Raw genomic sequence first — 24633 nt, forward strand, 5'->3', positions numbered from 1 at the left:
ATCTGGATCTTTATTCCTCGAGAAGAAACCTTCTAGGGAATCCCCTACCCCCTTAAATAGCCAACAAGCCAGTACATCCACTTACTTCCGTATTTTCTTTAGGTCTTAAGGGAAAACCCTAGTGGAAAACAACACTAAACAAGGGAATGGAGAAAACTGTGTTGGGGAAATTCGAGTATGAGGAGAGGAATTCAAACTGCCTTGCGGAGGGCATGAAAGAGGAGTACTTCTCTAAATTTAATGTGTGCTGTCCATAGGGACCTAAATAAAACACAAAGATTCTAAAATAAATTGTTTGAAAGGCACTTCAGAAACATGGGTGGAGGTTATGAAAAAGAAGAACATTTTGATTAAGATTCACCAGCCTAGATTCAGGGGAAAAAAAAAGGCCTTGTCTTAATACCTGCTGCAGCCGTTGAAATTGTCTATTCTCATGACAGTGAGTCAGTGAGGGCAACACACTCATTTTTCAAAAACCTTTTGACGTAGTTTAACTTCTGGAGATAATAGCCAAAGCAAATGTCACAGAATAAAGGATAAAATAAAGTTTTATGTAGAAAAGACCCAGGGCCAGAAGATTAAACAAAGTCCCACGTAACTCCAGGATTTGCCTAACATGGTTGGCTCACCCCATCTTTAATGAGGTCAGGAGAAAGATCGCATTCAAGCTCCTGAAGGAACAATTTCTATTTCTGGGAAGACGACTCTAATCCCACCCAAACCATCTTCAAGTGTGTTCCTTTGGTCACAGAGGATAGGAAAGGATGAAAAGGGTACACAGGGCAGTCTAAAACCATGTCCTTGCCTAAACCAGTAAATGAATATATATCAGAAAATGCTGTCAGATAATTAACAATACTGTATTGTATTACAAAAAAGTTACTAAGAGGATAGTCCTTATATTAGGTATTTTTATCACAAAATAAGAGGGTAGGAGGCAACTTTTGGAGGTGATGGATGTGTTTATGGCACAGATTGTGGTGATGGTTTCAGAGGTATATACTTCTCTCTACATTCATCAAGTTGTGTAGATTAAATCTGTACAGGACTTCCCTGGTGGCACTGTGGTTAAGAATCTGCCTGCCAATGCTGAAGACACGGGTTCGTGCCCTGGTCCAGGAAGATCCCACACGCTACGGAGTAACTCAGCCCATGCGCCACAACTACAGAGCCTGCGCTCTAGAGCCCGCGAGGCACAACTACTGAGCCCATGCACCTAGAGCCCGTACTCTGCAACAAGAGAAGCCACCGCAATGAGTAGCCCGTGCACCGCAATGAAGAGTAGGCCCCTTGCCCACTCTTACCACTCCTATTCAACATAGTTTTGGAAGTTTTAGCCACAGCAATCAGAGAAAAGGAAATAAAAGGAATCCAGATTGGGAAAGAAGTAGTAAAGCTGTCACTGTTTGCAGATGACATGGTACTATACATAGAGAATCCTAAAGATGCTACCAGAAAACTACTAGAGCTAATCAATGAATTTGGTAAAGTAGCAGGATACAAAATTAATGCACAGAAATCTGTTGCATTCCTATACACTAATGATGAAATATCTGAAAGTGAAATCAAGAAAACACTCCCATTTACCATTGCAACAAAAAGAATAAAATATGTAGGAATAAACCTACCTAAGGAGACGAAAGACCTGTATGCAGAAAACTATAAGACACGGATGAAAGAAATATACCATGTTCTTGGATTGGAAGAATCAACATTGTGAAAATGACTAATACCCAAACCAATCTACAGATTCAATGCAATCCCTATCAAACTACCACTGGCATTTTTCACAGAACTAGAACAAAAAATTTCACAATTTGTATGGAAACATGAAAGACCTCGAATAGCCAAAGCAATCTTGAGAAAGAAAAACGGAGCTGGAGGAATCAGGCTCCTGGACTTCAGACTATACTACAAAACTACAGTAATCAAGACAGTATGGTACTGGCACAAAAACAGTAATATAGATCAATGGAACAGGATAGAAAGCCCAGAGATAAACCCACGCACATATGGTCACCTTATCTGCAATAAAGGAGGCAGGAATGTACAGTGGAGAAAAGACAGCCTCTTCAATAATTGTGCTGGGAAAACTGGACAGGTACATATAAAAGTATGAGATTAGATCACTCCCTAACACCATACACAAAACTAAGCTCAAAATGGATTAAAGACCTAAATGTAAGGCCAGAAACTATCAAACTCTTAGAGGAAAACATAGGCAGAACACTCTATGACATAAATCACAGCAAGATCCTTTTTGACCCACCTCCTAGAGAAATGGAAATAAAAACAAAAATAAACAAATGGGACCTAATGAAACTTAAAAGCCTTTGCAGAGCAAAGGAAACCATAAATAAGACCAAAAGACAACACTCAGAATGGGAGAAAATATTTGCAAACGAATCAACCGACAAAGGATTAATCTCCAAAATATACAAGCAGCTCATGCAGCTCAATAACAAAAAAACAACCCAATCCAAAAATGGGCAGAAGACCTAAACAGACGTTTCTCCAAAGAAGATATATAGACTGCCAACAAACACATGAAAGAATGCTCAACATCATTAATCATTAGAGAAATGCAAATCAAAACTACAATTAAGTATCACCTCACACCTGTCAGAATGGCCATCATCAAAAAATCTAGAAACAATAAATGCTGGAGAGGGTGTGGAGAAAAGGGAACCCTCTTGCACTGTTGGTGGGAATGTAAATTGATACAGCCACTGTGGAGAACAGTATGGAGGTTCCTTAAAAAACTACAAATAGAACTACCATATGACCCAGCAATCCCACTACTGGGCATATACCCTGAGAAAACCGTAATTCAAAAAGGGTCATGTACCAAATTGTTCATTGCAGCTCTATTTACAATAGCCCGGAGATGGAAACAACCTAAGTGTCCATCATCAGATGAATGGATAAAGAAGATGTGGCACATATATACAATGGAATATTACTCAGCCATAAAAAGAAACGAATTGAGCCATTTGTAATGAGGTGGATAGACCTAGAGTCTGTCATACAGAGTGAAGTAAGTCAGAAAGAGAAAGACAAATACTGTATGCTAACACATATATATGGAATTTAAGGAAAAAACGTCATGAAGAACCTAGGGGTAAGACAGGAATAAAGACACAGACCTACTAGAGAATGGACTTGAGAATATGGGGAGGGGGAAGGGTAAGCTGTGACAAAGCGAGAGAGAGACATGGACATGTATACACTACCAAACGTAAAATAGATAGCTAGCGGGAAGCAGCTGCATAGCACAGGGAGATCAGCTCGCTGCTTTGTGACCGCCTGGAGGGGTGGGATAGGGAGGTGGGAGGGAGTGAGACGCAAGAGGGAAGAGATATGGGAACATATGTATATGTATAACTGATTCACTTTGTTATAAAGCAGAAACTAACACACCATTGTAAAGCAATTACACTCCAATAAAGATGTTAAATTAAAAAATAAAATAAAAAAAGAAATACTCTTTACTACTATGATGTTTGCATGCTAGACTTGCATCTAGATGGTGAGAATAATGATGCTGCTGCTGCTAATAACTGACAGCTAAACTAGCATTTACTGATTGACTATGTGTTAGGATTTAGGTGAAATACTTCATGATTTAATCCTCACAAGCATATACACTTGTCACAGAGCCAGAGTCAAGGGTACAGGGAGTACATCTGTGTGAGGAAGAGGTTAAGAAAGATCAGGTTTTCTTTCCAGTACATTTGCCATAATGGCATGAAATTGGGTGCCAGAGCATGTTTATGTTACAGAATCACTGTTTTAGAAATAAAATACAGGGATGTTTAGGCATGTCCTTGAACTGGACTTGGGAACTCACGGTTCACAAAGCAAAAACACACTGCTTCCAGCATTCTCCAAACAAGAATCCTAAAATCTGGCAGCTGATAGAAACTTTATGAGAAAATAATTAGGACTTTCTGAAAGAGAAGATCTTGTGGTCCTCAAGCCTGGAAGGCAGAAAAGTGGTTGCATTGTCTTCCTTATAAGGAGTATGTATGAGGGAGAAACACTTCTTTTAGATACTTCTAGGCTTGCTCTAATCCAGTTTACTTTCTACACTGCAGGCAGGACATTTTTCTAATTCCTTCTTAATGGTCTTGCTGAATTTCTTTGTAAAAATAAAGTTATCTCCCCCAGGCCCAATACCTTCTTCATTCCCAGGCACTGAGTTGGACAGTGCAGCTTTGAACCACTAGAATATAGTCTTCTCAAGCACACCCTGGGCATTCTCTGGTGCCCACACAGATCCTGAGAACTTAACCAGCTGCCCCGGACATGCTACTAGACTGACTTCAGGTTGCCCCTAACTCTCCTCTCTATCCTCTTTTTAACTTTGGATTTGCCTCATGCCTTTTGTTTTCCCACCAGACCTCTGCCCGTGCCTCTCATGGTTAACACCCTCTCCTGGTTTAGTTTATTCCTAGAGCTTCCACGTGGGTAGTGACCCCACCTTGCCACCTAGCTCACCCTAAAATGCAAGCGAGACATGATCCTGCAGAATTTATCTTGTGACTTTGTTCAGGCATGAGCTTTTAGGACATTACCCTCAATAATGATTTTTGATACAAAAGCCACTATTAGTTTAGTGAAGTTTGGTATGATCTTTAGAGAAGCTGCCAAATCAATAACGTGCAACAGAAATTCCACACGCTGCTTCTAGTCTCACGTACATTCTCCTGCCTGGACCTAGGACAACCTTAACTCTTCTCTTCTCCACCTTTGTTTTTCTCCAAGTCCTTGAGCCTTTGAGGAAGAAAATACCTTCCGCTTTGTCATAAATCATTTTCTAAGTGTGTTTAATGAATTCAATTCTGTCTTAAGAAACAGAAGCAATATCACTGATCCTCCAAAAGATAAGTACTTGTTTAATTCAAGGATGACTAACGTCCAAAGAATTTTGAAGATATAAGGGAAAGGAAAGGGAGGTAGCATTTATTGTATAACTTCTTTTGGACACCTGCATGCTGCACTAGGCATGTTATAAAATTTAACTTTTTTAAAATAAATTTATTTTTGGCTACATTGGGTCTTCATTGCTGCATGCAGGCTTTCTCTAGTTGTGTCGAGTGGGGGCTACTCTTCATTGCAGTGTGCAGGCTTCTCATTGCAGTGGCTTCTCTTATTGAGGAGCACGGGCTCTAGGCACACGGGCTTCAATAGTTGTGGCACGAGGGCTCAGTAGTTGTGGCTCACGGGCTCTAGAGCACAGGCTCAGTAGTTGTGGCACATGGGCTTAGCTGCTCTGTGACATGTGAGATCTTCCCGGACCAGAGCTCAAAACCATGTCCCCTGAACTAGCAGGCAGATTCTTAACTGTGCCACCAGGGAAGTGCCAACTCTTAAGTCCAAACTGCTTGCACCTCAGCTATTCCATAGAAGAGCATAAAGCTTTCTGGGTTGCCTGGTAGAAATCCCCTTTAAGTCTTCTGCAGTAAGTTCCTTGGGGTATGTCTGTCTTATTCACTATTATATCTCAAATGCTAGATGCATAGGTAGACACTAAATATTTCTGAAATTAGTATGTTTTTCTGACCTTAAAAATATGTAAGTGTGGCAGGAAATGTAAATACCACAAAATTATGTAATTTAAAAAGTGATCATTTCCTCAAAATTACCCCTCACCCCCATAATACAAGCACTGTTGGGTGAATTATTTTTTCACTTGTAGACTGGCCCCCTTCTACTTTTGCTTTAACTGAAATCTCATTCTCTCTTCCCCTCTCCTGCCTCACATTTGTCATCCCACTTCCCCTAGAGTGGGGATCTGCCATTTGTGCCTGCCTAGCACCACCTCTTTCCTTGGCTAGTGTTCTTCTCTCAGGAAAATCATGCATTCTTGATCGGGGCTGCCAATAACAGGACCCCATCCCCCAGCCTCAGTGACTGGCCTTCACTAGTTGTGTGTCTCACAGTGAACACTGTACTGTGGTCATGAGCACAGAGAACCACGATCGGCCAGACCTGTGTCTTGGCGTAGAACATCCACAAGAAAGTTCCTGACCACAAGCCCCAATTCCCACAAGATAAAAAGCAGCCTATTCATTAAACCAGCCTGGCTCTCAGTAAAGGTCACACTTAAGCCACCTCAAGCCCACTGGAGTTACTTAGAAGTCTCCAGATTGCGGGCAGAGATATCCTCCTCGGCTACCGTCCATACTAGACCTAGGCCTAGACTGATGGGACTGAGATCTGGATTCTCAGACAGATCTGTTGCTTTATCACCCTGATTTGTTCCTGCTGAAAATAAAGCCATTATCAACCACAAGCAAGTTACAGAAGAATTTCACTTATTTTCTGCTTTCCTGTCAACCCTTTCTGGGTTTTCTGGGTGGGTGGCTGTGGTCAACTGCCTCTAGCAGAAAATGTGTGTTGTCTCAGTCATCAGTTCCGAACACTAACGTTGACATTCTGTTGTGAAGGATCTTCACATATAAAGACTTATCCTCGTTTGGGTAAAAAATTCTATGTACAATAGATAAAGTAACAGGGATAACCCAAAGCAACAGCACTTCAACCGCATATTCTACTGCTACTAACTTCAAAATATTTTCCACCTAAGAAAACTCCCCCTTTCCACTATTTCTCACAGTAATTGCTTTTTAAATAGATCTTTATTGGAATATAATTGCTTCACAATACTGTGTTAGTTTCTGTTGTACACCAAAGCAAATCACCCATATGCATACACATGTCCGTATATCCCCTCCCTCTTGAGCCTCCCTCCCATCATATGTATCCCACCCCTCTAGGTCATCACAAAGCAGTGAGCTGATCTCCCTGTGCTATGCGGCTGCTTCCCAGTAGCTATCTATTTTACATTTGGTAGTGTATGAACGCCGATGCCACTCTCACTTCACCCCAGCTTCCCCCTCCAACCCCATGTCCTGAAGTCCATTCTCTATTTCTACATCTTTATTCCTGCCCTGCAACTAGGTTCATCAGTACCATGTTTTCTTCTTTTTCATTCCATATATATGTGTTAGTATACGGTATTTGTTTTTCTTTCTGACTTACTTCACTCTGTATGACAGACTCTAGGTCCATCCACCTCACTACAAATAACTCAATTTCATTTTTTTATGGCTGAGTAATATTCCATTGTATGTATGTGCCACATCTTTATACATTCATCTGTCAGTGGACACTTAGATTGCTTCCATGTCCTGGCTATTGTAAATACTGCTGCAATAAACACTGTGGTACATGTCTCTTTTTGAATTACGGTTTTCTCAGGGTATATGCCCAGTAATGGGATTACTGGGTCATATGGTAGCAGTATTTTTAGTGTTTTAAGGAACCTCCATACCGTTTTCCATAGCAGATGTATCAATTTACATTCTCACCAGCAGTGCCAGAGGGTTCCCTTTTCTCCACACCCTCTCCAGCATTTGTTGTAGATTTTTTGATGATGCCCATTCTAACCGGTGTGATGTGATACCTCTTTGTAGTTTTGATTGCATTTCTCTAATGATTAGTGATGCTGAGCATCCTTTCATGTGTTTGTTGGCAATCTGTATATCTTCTTTGGAGAAATGTCTGTTTAGGCCTTCTGCCCATTTTTGGATTGGGTTGTTTTTTTTGGCTGTTGAGCTCCATGAGCTGTTTTTATATTTTGGAGGTTAATCCTTTGCTGTTTCATTTGCAAATATTTTCTCCCATTCTGAGGGTTGTCTTTTTGTCTTGTTTATGGTTTCCTTTGCTGGGCAAAAGCTTTGAAGTTTCATTAGGTCCCATTTGTTTAGAAAAATAAAAGGAGTACCAATTGGAAAAGAAGTTGAACTGTCACTGTTTGTGGATGACATACTATACATAGAAAATCCTAAAGATGTCACCAGAAAATGACTAGAACTAATCAATGATTTTGGTAAAGTTGCAGGATACAAAATTAATGCACAGAAATCTCTGGCATTCCTATACACCAACAATGAAAAATCAGAAAGAGAAATTAAGGAAACAATCCCATCGACCATCACAACAAAAAGAATAAAATAGTTAGGAATAAACCTGCCTAATGAGGTGAAAGACTTGTACTCAGAAAACTGTAAGACACTGATGAAAGAAATCAAAGATGACACAAACACATGGAGAGATATACCATGTTCTTGGATTGGGAGAATCAACATTGTGAAAATGACTAATACCCAAACCAATCTACAGATTCAGTGCAATCCCTATCAAACTACCAATGGCATTCTTCACAGAATTAGAACAAAAAATTTTACAATTTGTATGGAAACACAAAAGACCCTGAATAGCCAAAGCAATCTTAAGAAAAATGGAGTTAGGGGAATCAGGCTCCCCGACTTCAAACTATACCGCAAAGTTACAGTAATCAAGACAGTATGGTACTGGCACAAAAACAGGATATAGGTCAATGGTACAGGATAGAAATCCCAGAGATAAACCCATGCATATATGGTCACCTAATTTATGACAAGGGAGGAAAGAACATACAATGGAGAACAGACGGCCTCCTCAATAAGTGGTGCTGGAAAACTGGACAGCTACATGTAAAAGAACGAAATTAGAACACTCCCTAGTACCATACACAAAAATAAATTCCAAACGGATTAAAGACCTAAATGTAAGACCAGACACTATAAAACCCTTAGAGGAAAATGTAGGAAAATCACTCTGACATAAACCACAGCAAGATTTTTTGACCCACCTCCTAGAGTAATGGAAATACAAAATAATTGTTTTATAAACTGAAGCCAGTATGTCATAAAATGAGGCTTTACCACTGGATAAAATCTTAAGAGATAATCAGGCTCAGAGTCCTGTCTTTAAAGAGCCCCAGTAGTGAACACATGGAGATGTGGGGAGAGTGGGGCACCTGGAAGGAGCATGGATGCTTCGTGACCCATCGCACATTCGTTTCTCTATGCACCTCTTCCATCTGGCTGTTCCTAAGTTACATCCTTGTGTAATAAACTGGTTATCCAGTACAATCAATTCATACTACAGAACCACATCCAGAGGACTTCGGATTTCACAAAAGAAACCATGAATGGGGACCTTTGGGAAACATCTGATTTCCTGGTCGTGTGGCTGACAGGATCTTGGTGCTCCAGCCTGGTGTCAGGCCTGAACCTCTGAGGTGGGAGAGGAGAGTTCAAGATACTGCACCACCAGAGACCTCCAAGCCGCAGGTAATATCAGACAGCAAGAGCTCTCCCAGAGATCTGTTTCAACACTAAAACCCAGCTCCACCCAATGGCCAGCAACCTCCAGTGCTGGATGCCCCATGCCAAACAACTAGCAAGACAGGAACACAATCCCACCCATTAGCTGAGAGGCTGCCTAAAATCATACTAAGTTCAGACATGCCGAAACACACCACTGGACATGGCCCTGCCCACAAAATAGATAAGGTCCAGTCCCACCCACCAGAACACAGGCACCAGTCCTCTCCACCAGGAAGCCTGCACAAGCCACTGAACAAACCTCACCTGCTGGGGGCAGACACCAGAAATAATGGGAACTATGAACCTGCAGCCTGTGAAATGGAGACCCCAAACACAGTAAGTTCAGCAAAATGAGAAGACAGAGAAATATGCAGATGAAGGAGCAAGGAAAACACCCCCCAGACCAAACAAATGAAGAGGAAATAGGCAATCTACCTAGAAAAGAATTCAGAGTAATGATAGTAAAGATGATCCAAAATCATGGAAAAAGAATGGAAAAAATACAAGAAACGTTTAATAAGGACCTAGAAGAACTAAAGAGCAAAGGCAAATAATGAACAACACAATAAATGAAATTAAAAATTCTCTAGAAGGTATCAATAGCAGAATAACAGAGGCAGAAGAACAGATAAGTGACCTAGAAGATAAAATAGTGGAAAATAACTACCACAGAACAGAATAAAGAAAAAAGAATTGAGGACAGGCTCAGACCTCTGGGACAACATTAAATGCACCAACATTCGAATTATAGGGGTCCCAGATGAAGCAGAGAAAAACAAAGGCTCTGACAAAATATTTGAAGAGATTACAGTTGGAAATTTCCCTACCATGGGAAAGGAAATAGTCAATCAAGTCCAGGAAGTGCAGAGTCCCATACAGGATAAATCCAAGGAGAAACACACCAAGACACATTAATCAAACTATCAAAAATTAAATACAAAGAAAAAATATTAAAAGCAGCAAGGGAAAAGCAACAAATAACATACAAGGGAATCCCCATAAGGCTAACAGCTGATCTTTCAGCAGAAACTCTGCAAGACAGAAGGGAGTGGCAGGACATATTTAGAGTGACGAAACGGAAAAACCTTACAACCAAGATTACTCTACCCGGCAAGGATCTCATTCAGATTTGATGGATAAATTAAAACCTTTACAGACAAGCAAAGGTAAGAGAATTCAGCACCACCCAACCAGCTTTACAACAAATGCTAAAGGAACTTTTCTAGGCAGGAAACAGAAGGAAAAGGCCTACCAAAACAAACCCAAAACAATTAAGAAAATGGTAATACGTACATATCAGTAACTACCTTAAAGGTAAATGGATTAAATGTTCCAACCAAAAGACATAGACTGGCTGAACGGATGCAAAAATAAGACCTGTATATATGCTGTCTACAAGACACCCACTTCAGACCTAGGGACACATAGGACTGAAAGTGAGGGGATGGAAAAAGATATTCCATGCAAAGGGAAATCAAAAGAAAGCTGGAGTAGCAATTCTCATATCAGACAAAAAAGACTTTAAAATAAAGACTATTACAAGAGACAAAGAAGGACAGTACATAATGATCAAGGGATAAATCTAAGAAGAAGATATAACAATTGTAAATATTTATGCACCCAACATAGGAGCACCTCAGTACATAAGGCAAACGCTAACAGTCATAAAAAGGGAAATCGACAGTAACACAATAATAGCAGGGGACATTAACACCCCATTTTCACCAATGGACAGATCATCCAAAATGAAAATCAATTAGGAAACAGAAGCTTTAAATGACACATTAGACAAGATGGACTTAATTGATGCTTATAGGACGTTCCATCCAAAAACAACAGAATACGCTTTCTTCTCAAGTGCTCATGGAACATTCTCCAGGATGGATCATATTTGGGTCACAAATCAAGCCTTGGTAAATTTAAGAAAATTGAAATCATATCAAGTATCTTTTCCAACCTCAACGCTATGAGACTAGCTATCAATTACAGGAAAAAAATCTGTAAAAAAAAAAAAAAAAAATACAAACACAGGGAGGCTAAACAATATGCTACTAAATAACCAAGAGATCACTGAAGAAATCAAAGAGGAAATCAAAATATACCTAAAAACAAATGATAAGGAAAACACAGAGACCCAAATCCTATGGGATGCAGCAAAGCAGTTCTAAGAGGGAAGTTTATAGCAATACAATCCTACCTCAAGGAACCAACAACATCTCAAATAAACAACCTAACCTTACACCTAAAGCAATTAGACAAAGAACCAAAAAAACCCAAAGTTAGCAGAAGGAAAGAAATCATAAAGATCAGATCAGAAATAAATGAAAAAGAAATGAAGGAAACAATAGCAAAGATCAATAAAACTAAAAGCTGGTTCTTGGAAGATAAACAGAATTGATAAACCATTAGCCAGACTCATCAAGAAAAAAAGGGAGAAGACTCAAATCAATAGAATTAGAAATGAAAAAGGAGAAATAACTGACACTGCAGAAATACCAACGATCATGAGCTTACTACAAGCAACTCTATGGCAATAAAATGGACAACCTGGAAGAAATGGAAAAATTCTCAGAAAAGCACAACCTTCCAAGACTGAACCAGGAAGAAATAGAAAATATAAACAGACCAATCACAAGCACTGAACTTGAAACTGTGATTAAAAATCTTTCAACAAACAAAAGTCCAGGACCAGACGGCTTCACAGGAGAATTCTATCAAACATTTAGAGAAGAGCTAATGCCCATCCTTCTCAAACTCTTCCAAAATATTGCAGAGGAAGGAACACTCCCAAACTAATTCTACAAGGCCACCATCACCCTGATAGCAAAACCAGACAAAGGTATCACAAAAAAAGAAAACTACAGGCCAATATCACTGATGAACATTGATGCAAAAATCCTTAACAAAATACTAACAAACAGAATCCAACAACACATTAAAAGGATCATACATCATGATCAAGTGGGGTTTATCCCAGGAATGCAAGGATTCTTCAATATACTCAAATCAATGTGATACAGCATATTAAACTGAAGGATAAAAGCTCTATGATAATCTCAATAGATGCAGAAAAATCTTTTGACAGAATTCAACCATTTATGATAAAAACTCTCCAGCAAGTGGGCAGAGGGAAACTACCTCAACATAATAAAGGTCATATATGACAAACCCACAGCCAATATCATTCTTAATGATGAAAAACTGAAAACATTTCCTCTAAGATCAGGAAAAAGACAAGGTGGCCCACCTTTGTAGTAGACTATACTACAAAGCTAATCAAGACAGTATGGTACTGGCACAAAAATAGAAATGGTATAGGACAGGAAGCCCAGAGATAAACCTACACACATATGGTCACATCAGCTTTGATAAAGAAGGCAAGAGTATACAATGGAGAAGAGACATCCTCTTCAATAAGTGGTGCTGGGAAAACTGGACAGCTTCATGTAAAAGAATGAAATTAGAACACTCCCTCACACCATACACAAAAATAAACTCAAAATGGATTCAAGACCTACATGTAAGGTCAGACACTATAAAACTCTTAGAGTGTTCTGCCTATGTTTTTCCTCTGTGACATAAATCACAGCAATATCCTTTTTGGCCCACCTCCTAGAGAAATGGAAATAAACAAATGGGACCTAACGAAACTTCAAAGCTTTTGCACAGCAAAGGAAACCATAAACAAGACAAAAAGACAACCCTCAGAATGGGAGAAAATATTTGCAAATGAAGCAACTGACAAAGGATTAATCTCCAAAATACACAAGCAGCTCATGCAGCTCAGTATCACAAAGAACCCAATCCAAAAATGGGCAGAAGACCTAAATAGACATTTCTCCAAAGAAGATATACAGATTGCCAACAAACACATTGAAAGGATGTTCAACATCACTAATCATTAGAGAAATGCAAATCAAAACTACAATGAGGTATCACCTCACACCAGTCAGAATGGCCATCATCAAAAAATCTACAAACAATAAATGCTGGAGATGGTGTGGAGAAAAGGGAACCCTCTTGCACTGTTGGTGGGAATGTAAATTGATACAGCCACTATGGAGAACAGTATGGAGGTTCCTTAAAAAACTAAAACTACCATACGACCCATCAATCCCACTACTGGGCATATACCCTGAGAAAACCATAATTCCAAAAGAGTCACGTACCACAATGTTCACTGCAGCAGTATTTACAATAACCAGGACACAGAAGCCACTTAAGTGTCCATCAACAGATGAATGGATAAAGAAGATGTGGCACATACACACGATGGAATATTACTCAGCCATAAAAAAGAAATGAAAGTTATTTGCAGTGAGGTGGGTGGACCTACAGTCTGTCATACAGAGTGAAGTAAGTCAGAAAGAGAAAAACAAATACCATGTGCTAACGCATATATATGGAATCTAAAAAAAAGGGGGGTTCTGACGAACCCAGAGGCAGGACAGGAATAAAGACACAGATGTAGAGAATGGGCTTGAGGACAAGGGTGGGGAAGGGTAAGCTGGCATGAAATGAGAGAGTAGTGTTGACATATATACACCACCAAGTGTAAAATAGATAGCTAGTGGGAAGCAGCTGCATAGCACAGGGAAATCAGCTCGGTGCTTTGTGACCACCTAGAGGGGTGGGATGGGGAGGGTGGGAGGGAGGCTCAAGAGGGAGGGGATGTGCATACATGTGGCTGATTCACTTTGTTGTGCAGTGGAGACTGGCACAGCATTGTGGGGCAATTATACTCCACTGAAGATGTTAAAAAAAAAAAAAAAAAAAAAGAGCTCCGGCAGTATTGTTCACTGAAGTTTCTCTACTTCCTGGGAAGCAGATTCACTTTAGTTGCACAGGATTAAAAGACGGGGCCCACATGGTATGGGGTAAGTTTCTGCAGTTCATTTCTTTCTTACCTCTATAAAATGATTTCATAGAACAGAGGCTTTGACTTCAACTCATCAAAACTGATTTAATCAAAAGCAAAAAATAATAGAAACAAAGGCACTCAGAGCATCAGCACTACTTTTTCTTAAAAAAAAAAAATGGACTCAGAATCAAACAGCTAGTGATCTTCTGGTCAAGATGAAAAAGTTAAACCTCTATCAGCAGATAACATTACTTCTCATAGAAGCAGGTGTCATCACAGTTAAGACCTTGGCTGTACCATCTTCCAGTTGTGGTACCTTCAGCAAGTCAATTTTTTATAATGGAGGTAATATACGACCTCAGTGAACAGACTGGCTTAAGAAAAAAAAAAGCATAATAGAGATTGGTATTTGGAACCTTTTTCCCAAACCAGTTTAAGAGTACCACCCTCGATGCATATGGACAGGGAGTTGACCCCTAAAATCATTTAGAGCCTTTGTTACACAAATACCCTTTAGGAATTTAAGAGAAACTGCCTGTTAAGATGAAGTAGGTTTGCAATAAAATCATTTTTTACTGAAATTCAGTTTTTTGTCATGTTCTTTATATTGTGAAATAAAATTTATATTTTATGGCAAAACAAGAAAAATTCAAAACACAGAAAAACGTCCTCTGTCCTTTGGCCTCCTCTCTCCCCTCTACTGTGCAGTGTGTACCTACATTATGCATCCACTAAACCTCCCCCATCAGCAGGAATACCTGCTTAACCATAAACAGCAACATTCTCCCAGCATCAACAACTCCTTAAAAGATAACATTCTTTCTTAATCTTGTAAGGGGCCACAATGACGTTTAGATGTGGACTGTGTAAACGGTCAATAATGCATCCTTTAATGTACAGCCCTCTGTTTCAAAAAGCTTATGCAACTGTGCCTTTGACTTCTAATGGGCAGAATGGTTCTCAGAGCTTTCTGAGATGCTGTTCCCAGGTTACAATCTTCAATTTGGCTACAATAAGTTTCCATTTCTTTTAAATCAACTAATTTTTCATGGACAATGTCAGATCAACCTCCAAATCCTCTTGTTTATCTCAAACCTCGTCCTCATTTCTTGCTGCTTCCTCTCTTCAAAACTCTCATCCTGCATCGTATTCCAAGTAAGTCAATGTTTAGCTAAAATTAAAGAGACTATTCCTGTGAAATGTTTAGTAATGGGTATACAAATTTCACCTGAGCAAGTGTAAGTTGTTTTGAGCACAATTCCATTTTGGCAAACAAATATGACTGGTGAAACAATGAACTGTCAACTGTCTTATCCAAGGCAGTGTGTCAGTACACTTCCATTATACTTGATCTGGAGTAACAGGTTTGAACTGCGCAGGTCCACCTATAACTTTCTGAACCCTATGATTTCTAACAAGACATCCTGAAAGAGCGATCATGAGCATCTCCAGCCTACCTCCAAAAATGGATGTTTGCGGGCTGACAGGAAAACACAGTTTCTTCTCCTAGAACAAGCATTTACTATTTTGCTATTCCCTCTCAGTTTTGCCCCCATTCCGATTTATTAACCCCTTATCATATGATCGGAAGCAGGTGGGTGCTGCTAGGAGAGGTAGGAGACATCGGCCTCCCATTAGAGATGGTCCTCGCTCTGTATTTTGCTGTACACACTTGCTGTCTTGTGTCTCCAAAGGATCTGGGCTTTCCGAGCATCTTGGTGCTTGTAGCAAATCAGATCAAACAAATGTAAGCGATTATACAGTTCCCGCCTACAGATCAACATTTAGCAGCCAAGAGCATGTTACTTCTCGTCTGGTGACTATCTGATGGAGAAGAAGATGCAGGGTAGAGGCTACTGCATTTGTCCTGGAGCTGCTTGGATTTTCAGCTCCATTGCTGAACAGCTCTGGCCCTCAGATTCTCCGACTTCTAATTCTTCTATTAGAAACTCCTTTTCTTTCCCCTACCCTCAAGTGCCCTCTAGACTGAATGTCACCAAACTGCCCTCTATCAGTCATCTAACCAGCCCTCTCCAAGCTGGAGGACAAGTGTGGCACTCCATTGGGAAACAGCAATGTGAATTCCATTATGTCTCTCCTTCTTGGGGCGGGGCGGGGGGGGGGAGCCTGTATAGCACTAATGTCCCAAATATAATCTGCACAGTGGTATGGCAGCTTCTGAGGTGGCTGCTCTCGAGTCACACAAGAGAATATGAGGAAAATACAGTTTACACTGAGTGAAGTGTACAGTGAAGTGTACAGTGTACACTGCACAGTGAAGGCTCCCTCAGATCTCTCAAAACGAAATAACTACTTTTCTGTCAACCATAACCTGTATACACTTCTATTGTAATGCCCCTAACCTTTTGTACTTTTTAAATGATTATCTGTCTCCCTTTAGAAGAGGAAACGCTGGGGAAGAGGAACAGATAATTTGTCTCATTTATCTATCCAAAGTATTTACCTCACCGTTTGACACATAAGAGGTCCTCAATCAATTTGTTGAATATTTTTACATCCTGAAATTCATTCTAGAAGAGGTTGGGAAAAGAAATGTAATAGCCACTAGTTATTACAGGAAAATACTGATGCAAAAAGAGTAGGCTCTTGATTTTTCATAGACAAGGAAGAATTAAATGTGTTAGAGTTCTCCAAAGAAAGAACCAGTGGTGTATATGTATACATGTACATGTGGGAGATTTATTATAAGGAATATGCTCCAGCAATCATTAAGGCTACAGTCCCGATTTCTGCAGTTGGCAAGGTGGAGACCAGGGGAGCTGGTGGTGTAATTTTAGACTAAATGCCAGCAGACTTGAGACCCAGGAGTTTCCAAAGTTTTAGTTTGAGTCTAAAGGCATGAAAAAGCCTCTATCCCAGTTCAAAGGCCGTCCAGCAAGTAGTCTCTCTTGTTCGGGGGAGGGTCAGGATTTTTGTTCTATTCAGGTCTTCAACTGATGGAATGAGGGCCACCCACATACGGAGGGCAATCTGCTTTACTTGGTCCATTGATCTGTGTTAAACTAATCCAAGAACACTCCCACAGACACACCCAGAATGTTTCTCCCAATATCTGGGCACCCTGTGCCCAATCAGGTCGACGTATAGAAACTATCATTGGATTGGCCAAAAAAGTTCGTTCAGGTTTTTCCATGATATGAAAACCTGAATGAACTCTGTGGCCAACCCAATACATTAAGTATATAAAAGTCCTAAGTGAATAGATCATCCCCTATCCTCTTACATTCATTCAAACACGTAAGGACGTACTATGTGCCAGGCATTACGGGATTCTCTTGCTTCCCTCTCTTTTCTCTCTCATGGGGTCTAACATTCTACCAAGGTGGTGGGTGGCACCCACATGCTAGAACGGACAGGTGAGCTGGGGCAACACAGACATGATCTGGGAACAATGAGAATGTAAATGCCCCATCCCAGCCCCCAGACAGGACTCTCCACTCAGATTTTCATTTCTAGGCAATACTGCTGGGGAGAAACGCTTTCCTCCCAGAGAAATCAAAGGAAGCCTTACTTGGAATGATTCACACAAAGATTCTCAAACTTGGCTGTACTTTTAAAATCACCCTGGGAGCTTTAAAAGCCACTTATGCCTGAGCTCCGATTAAATTAGAACATCTAGGGGTGAAGCCAAAGCATTCGTAGTTTTTAAAAGCTCCCAAAGCGATTCTGTAGCCAGGGTCGAGGGTCACAGATGTTACACTGATTTACATAGTCCTACATGTTAGGCTCCTGATTATAATTTCCTAAGTGCTCACTTGTCTGCACTATCATATACACCATTCTTGCTGGGGGTAGAAATACGGTAAAGATGAGAAATACGGTAAAGATTGGACATCCTGGTTAAGTCGTCCAATGGGTCAGTGGAAAAAAAAATCAGTCCAGTGTCACTGTTGAGAACTGGTTTTGGCTTGAGATTCAGTGGCTCATGCATGTGTGTTAGCCTCTTGCTAGAACTATTCCCCCTTGCTCCGTTCTTCCTCAGTCTTGGTGCCTCTGGCTGGTCTCAATGACAGACAAATACCAATGTCTGATCCAGTTGCTTGGTCCTCTCTCACCCAAGTTCGTCACCAATTTTTCAAAGTAATGGGTAACACTGTGCAACTTGCTTATTATACCGTGGTAGCATGGCGGACTCCTCACAGCAGGAGGCAATGGATTCTCCACTTATGGTCAAGGCAGCCCAGCTACAAAAGGGAGAGCAGCCTGATTTATGCCAAATGGGCTCCCACAAGGAGGCAGGGATGGAGTGCAAAAAACCTTCCTGGACCCTACAGAGAGGCAGCATTTTACAGTGGGAGGAAGCCAAGCCCAAAGCCTCCCTCTCCCCCAGTTCCTGTCTCCTGTAAATAATGGGATCAATTCTGAGAGTCTCAGGACTTGTAGGGGTAGCACACCTGAGTGGTTTAAGAACATAGGCCATCCGGACGAAACAACGCAAGTTTGAGTTCCAACATTACCACGTATCACCTGTGTGACTTTGGGCAAATTACTTAACGTCTCTCATTTATTTTGCTCAGTTAAGAAAGGGGATAATGAAAGTGCTTGCCTATTAAAGTTGCTTTATAATTATAGAATATAAAGCACGTGGAGAGGTTAGCACAGTGCTCAGCACATAGTCATGCTCAAGTAAATGTGAGTTATTCTTAATGTAAATGTACCACCCAGAAGTCCGTGTGTTTTAGATTGTACTAGTGACTAAGGCAATCTCATGTCCCATCAGAGTCTGGGCTGCCTGCCGTGAGTACCACCTAGTAGCTTAGTCACCCCACACCTCGGCCAGGGAGAAGTCAGCCTGGTGGCCCATGAGGAACCACCTCATGCCCAGAGCTGACCACGCCACTAGTGGCAGATGGGCCCAACCCTATGCAGTAGACTCATCTTTCTGCCATGTCTAAAGTGTTTGCATCACTGTCTCTACTGCTTTCCAATCCCAATCTCTCTCTGGTTCATCTCAAAGACTGAAGTGAGCCCTAGACTCCAGCCACTTACTTAGAGGGCTTGAACCTTTCACCTAATTCACGCAAACTCTTTTCCTCTGGAGAGCACGTCTATGAGCACCACCACCCATCTTCAAGCCTGCAACACGTGACTCACAGCATTCCCTCAAAGCAGACCTCTCCCCAGGTAGCCACTGTCCTCAGCCTACATGGGACTCATCTCTCAAGTTTGCTATCAAACTTGCTATTCAGTTGCCAGGCTACCTATTAGTCTGATGCCCTAGTACATGTCCCCACATCCCTTATGAGAAGGAGTTAAACTGATCCAGCCAGCTCTCTCCTCTTCCGTAAGAGTTACGAGTGTGCCACAGAGTCACGCTTACACCGGGATCTTATTCACCTTCGCTTCCAAAACACTCTATCCCTCACCTGCCTGCTGATCAAAGCTTTGATCTCTTTGGCACTTGTGGGTTTCACCTCTTGCTCCCATCTCTACTTTGATACTTCAGTCTAATTTAAGAATCATTTAATATAGGTATGTCAAATACAGAAGTCAGTACACAATCCATGGCAAACAGATTGCAGCAAAAATCAGGAGCCAAAAAATTTTAAGTTTAATCCATTTTCTATGGTTTATAAATATCTCAAACTTCTTTTGGTCTTTATATTACACAAAAACTAAGTCAACGGTGAGGGGCTGCAAATTTTTCATTTATTCAGTGTCTATATATGTATATTTGTTCAGACAAGGGGCTCCTGGCTTTTGAATTCCCAGGGAGGAAGCCAGCCACTACCACTGCTCAGGGTAATGTCTCTGAGCTTCATTGCACCAAGAGAAGATGTAGCCCTGTCTGCATTTCCCTGGCAGAGAAACCGTCTCTATCCTCATCATGAATTTCCTTAAAAGATAACTCCTTTCCATATACATGTCCGTCTTTGTCTATGACTTGATCACATTTGGGGGTCAAAACGCTTTCCAACGGGACACAAAATTATAAAACGTTTGCCTTCAGAAAGGAGTGTTGAAATAACCTAGTTGAGTGGTTCCCAAAGCATGGGATGCATTCCACTAGAGAATGACAAGATTGTAGGGAATACATAAAACATTAACAGTGAGTCACATGGTAAGATAGTATTCTCTTTTCAATTCTCTTCCAACCACCCTGATTGGTCTGGGAGAAGGTTTCAGTTTGGTGCTAATATATCTTCAACACCTCTCTGGCACTTCCTAAACTGCCTTTTACATAGAGAAGCCTCCGTCTCAGAACCTTCAAACCACCTCATCTATCTTGGATTAACAAGGTTTTATTTTAATTTATTCATTTTATGGTTACCTGCTATTTGTGATGTCATATCAATTTTTTTTTTAATTTGCAACCACAATAGAACATTTTCTTTAAAAATTTTTTAAACGAGTCAACTTAAGAGTATTAAATAAATTAGAACACAGATATATTCGTGTTGCAAAATTTACCAAGGCAATATACAAATTGACATTCAACCCGATTTTACCAATGAAGAAATTGACACCTGGGGACCTGATGATGACATTGATGCCCACAGTCACATGTCTGGTTGACGGTGAGGCCAAGACAAGAAACAGTCCTGTCAATCCTGAGTAAATACTGTTCGATAATTCCATTAGGAATATGACAACATAGAAGAATACAGCGGGCCTTAATGTGCTCACACATCCTGTTCAGTTCTACTACACCTACTTCACACCTAGTTGGGAAACCTTCTAGTGCAGCATTTTTGAAAGTGACTTCCTTCTCTGTTACATCTTCTAGGTTCTGTGTGAACATTTAGGCCTTCATTTCAGAAATAAGGAGATCAATAAGTGAGTTTATTACAGGATAGTGAATGTTTTGCCTCAATTTCACAAATGAGAAAATACAAAAATGTGCTTTGAAATTAAGCAGTGATCCCCAATTAGCAAACAGCGTAATTACATCCAACATTGTAACAATACTATTTTCTTGCATTTACAACTCCCTAGTTATATGATTCTCTAATGGGAAGCACAGCAGAATGTCATCTTTTGCTAGGAGATTAATACACCGTAAGAAAGAATGGCCCCCCTTGCACCAAGCACATCAGGCAGTATTTCTTTGCCACATGTAGAGCAGAGCTAGCTACACATTTGCCCCCTTGGGAGGCTACCATGTTTGCAAATGAGAATACATGCCCTTAAGATACAGTTTCTTTCCACCCTTAAGATTATTCTTTGCAGCTGGTTGATTGATTACCAGAGGTTTCTTATTACCTAGATGCTTTAGGTTCCTCCATGACAGTCTATCAGTTGGGGCCCAGATGCAATCATAATTAACAAACATTGGTGTACCATGACCGAGCATACTACAGTTTTAACCAACCAATAGTAGTTGCCATTATTGGAAACTTGGCTAAGCATTTTGCATGCATTACTTCATATACTCTTCACAACACCCCTGTGATCCCTATCTTCCACGTAAGGAAGCCAAAGCTTAGAAAAGTTAAGTTCTTACCCAAAGATACGAACTCAGAAGTTGCAGAACGAGGATTTGAATACACACCTTTCTGACTCCCAAAAGCAAACGGTTAACCACAAACTCTGAGAACTTACCATGACAATGCAATGCTCTGTGCCAGGTGGGGGGATGAGACAGTCAACTCAGGCCACATCATAATTTACTCATAACCCTTACAAGGCTGGTTGTTTCTAAACATTCACCAGGTTGATAACGGTGTCAAAATAATAAAGGATTTTTTAAAATCAACATTTTTAGGGAAGCTAGTAATATCCACAATACAGCCATTTTTTAAATAAAAATGCACTTATATAAAATTATAGAATGAATAGCTAGTAAAATATCTATATAACTGCAATAGTTTTCTCGTTAATGCTATAAAAAACTACCAAGCTTAGTGACTTAACACAAATTTGTTCTCTTACAGTTCTGGAGGTAGGTAGTCCAAAATCAGTTTCACTGAGCTAAAATCAAGGTGTTCGCAGGGCTGGCTCCTCCTGGAAGCTCTCGGGGAAAAATCCTTTCCTCGACTTTGCAACTTCTGAAGGCCTCCTGCATTCCTTAGCTGCCGCTTGCTTCCTGGCATCAGCACAACCTCTCGCTACCATCTTCACATCAACAACTGAGTTTCGGCCTCCTGCCCCACTCTTATAAGGACGCTTGTGATGACATTGGGCCCACCTGGATAACCCAAGATAATCTTCCCATCTGAAGACCCTTAATTTAATCACATCGGTAAAGCCTCTTTTGCCATGAAAGGTAACATATTCACTGATTCTGGGGGTTAGGACACGGACATTTCTGGGCCATTATTCTGTCCACCACAATTACCAACATGTACATTTTTTTAGTTGAAACAAAATTTTAAATTAAATTGGAAAGGAATCGAACTTTTACTGTAATCACCTGTGTCCAATTTCCAATTAATTTATGGTTTACTGGGGCTTAATTTCATGGCTAAACAATGATTTTTTATTTCTTCTGGGTGAAAACTTTCTGGAGCACGTGGGTGCAGTGACTGGTATGGCTCTGGGTTACCAAGCAGAAAAAAAGGTAGAGATTATAAAATGCAGAAAGTGGTTAAATAAATTCATTTACTGTTAGCAGTTCACTAGGAATAAGTGAAGGAACAAAGAGGATTAAAGGAGGAGAGAGGGGAAAACCTACAGCTTCTTGACGGGTCGTTGAGATCAGTCATGATTAGAATCAGGACATTCTAATCATGTCCTGATTAGAACAGGCATGGCAAGAAAACACGTGCTCCATAAGCACGGGTAAGTTTTTGTCTTCTAACCATGGAAGAGATCTGCAGTGCTAAGAGGCCCTTGACATGTGACTGGATACCAACCAACCAACAAAAGACAAACAAACGATCAAAAACTTGGCAAAATCTGAGTAGGGCAAGCCCATGCAGAAATGTACTTGCTTTTGTTTTGTTTCTTTGAATTGGTATTTGGAGAACATCCACTCACTTAATGCCCTAAGGAGATGGACAGTCTCCTGATATCTCATTCTGGTTAAAAAAAGAAAAAAAAAAACCCTACAAGGGTTGCTACACAGATAGAGCTGTGTTTTGAAGGTTCAAGTTGCTGCTTCTAGAAGAATCAAGTGACATTGAAAGTACATTTGTAAAGAGATCAACACAGTTCTAATACTGTACTGGAAACTTGTTTTACCTAAATGTTTCCCTTTTTATTCAGGCTTGCTTCTGATGACATTTCAATGTATCTATTCATCTCCTAGGAGGACATTAACTAATACATAATGTTACTTTATTAAGAACCTATACTATAGCTTGTTTTCTAAAATAATCAAATGTGAAAATATATTAGATGCTTTGAAACAACTAGCCATACCTAATAAAATATTTTTATTACCCTAATTAGAATTGCTATATATCAGTGAGGACAGAGAAAAAGACAGAGAGAAGACTTGGGCTGATAGTTCCTAAATCTTGCTCTAGTGTTTCTCAAACTTTAATGCATATACAAAGCACTCAAGGATAGTGTTAAAATGCGGATTCTGGTTTAGTAGGTAGGGGAAGGGGCAATGGGGGAAGCTCATGGATTCGCACTTCTTATAAGTCCCTAAGTGATATCACTGTTGCTATGCTTCCCCCTTTAAGCAGTGACCTCACAGAGAACTTTATAAAATTACAAATTCCAAAATACCACCCCAAACCTTCTCGCAGATCTGAAATTTCAACAAGCCCCTTCTGACTGTTTCTATACCACCAGCCTTACACTGATTCAGTGAGCTGAGGTGTCACAACCCAAATGCCTGCTGGGAGCATGTGGTTATATAAATACTTAAATTGGATTTATTTTAAAATGGGTGCTAAGCTGGTTGGGCTGGAACTAAGCTTCAGACCAGCCTTAATCACATGCCTTTTAACATGCTTTGCAGCCAGTACACAATGGCAAATAATGGTACACAGCCCACCAGTTTTTAACCTCTGAGCCTAGAGTTGGCAGTCTTAACATTTTGGAGACTATGGCCCCTGTGTGAATTTGTTATAAATTATGGGACATCTACCCCCATAAAAGTCTACAAACACACATGCACACATTTCATAAAGAGTTTCAGGAAGTTGCACGTTTCCTAGTTTGTCCATGGATTCTTGAAGAGTTCATGAACCTCTGGATAAAAGTCCTTGGTCCAGTTACTCTGCCTTGCAAACACCATCTGTTTTAGTAATGGACAACATACTACTTTTAAATATCATCTTGATATCATTTTGACTCCTCTAGGAAAACTATCTCTGAAACTAACCTACTGCACCTGGCTATGGGCTTCTTCACACCCACTCTACCCACCTCCAGGTGTTCCTCAGAACCTGCCTTCAGGCTGCACTGCCTGTCTCCGTTTTCCATCCTGTCTTGGCTTGCTCCCTGGTTGAGCTTCTAAAACGTCCCCCCTCCAATTGCAGTTATTCCTTCTGAGGCCAAGCCTCTGTTTTTCAAGTTCTTTTTACCTGTCTCCCAACTTGGAGAGTTTGAGACTGCTATCTTTATTTTATTTTTTTATTTTTTTGCGGTATGCGGGCCTCTCACTGTTGTGGCCTCTCCTGTTGCGGAGCAACA

This window comes from Monodon monoceros, unplaced genomic scaffold, assembly GCF_005190385.1.
Source record: "Monodon monoceros isolate NGI ecotype Baffin Bay Population unplaced genomic scaffold, NGI_Narwhal_1 Super_Scaffold_4, whole genome shotgun sequence".
NCBI lineage: Eukaryota > Metazoa > Chordata > Mammalia > Artiodactyla > Monodontidae > Monodon > Monodon monoceros.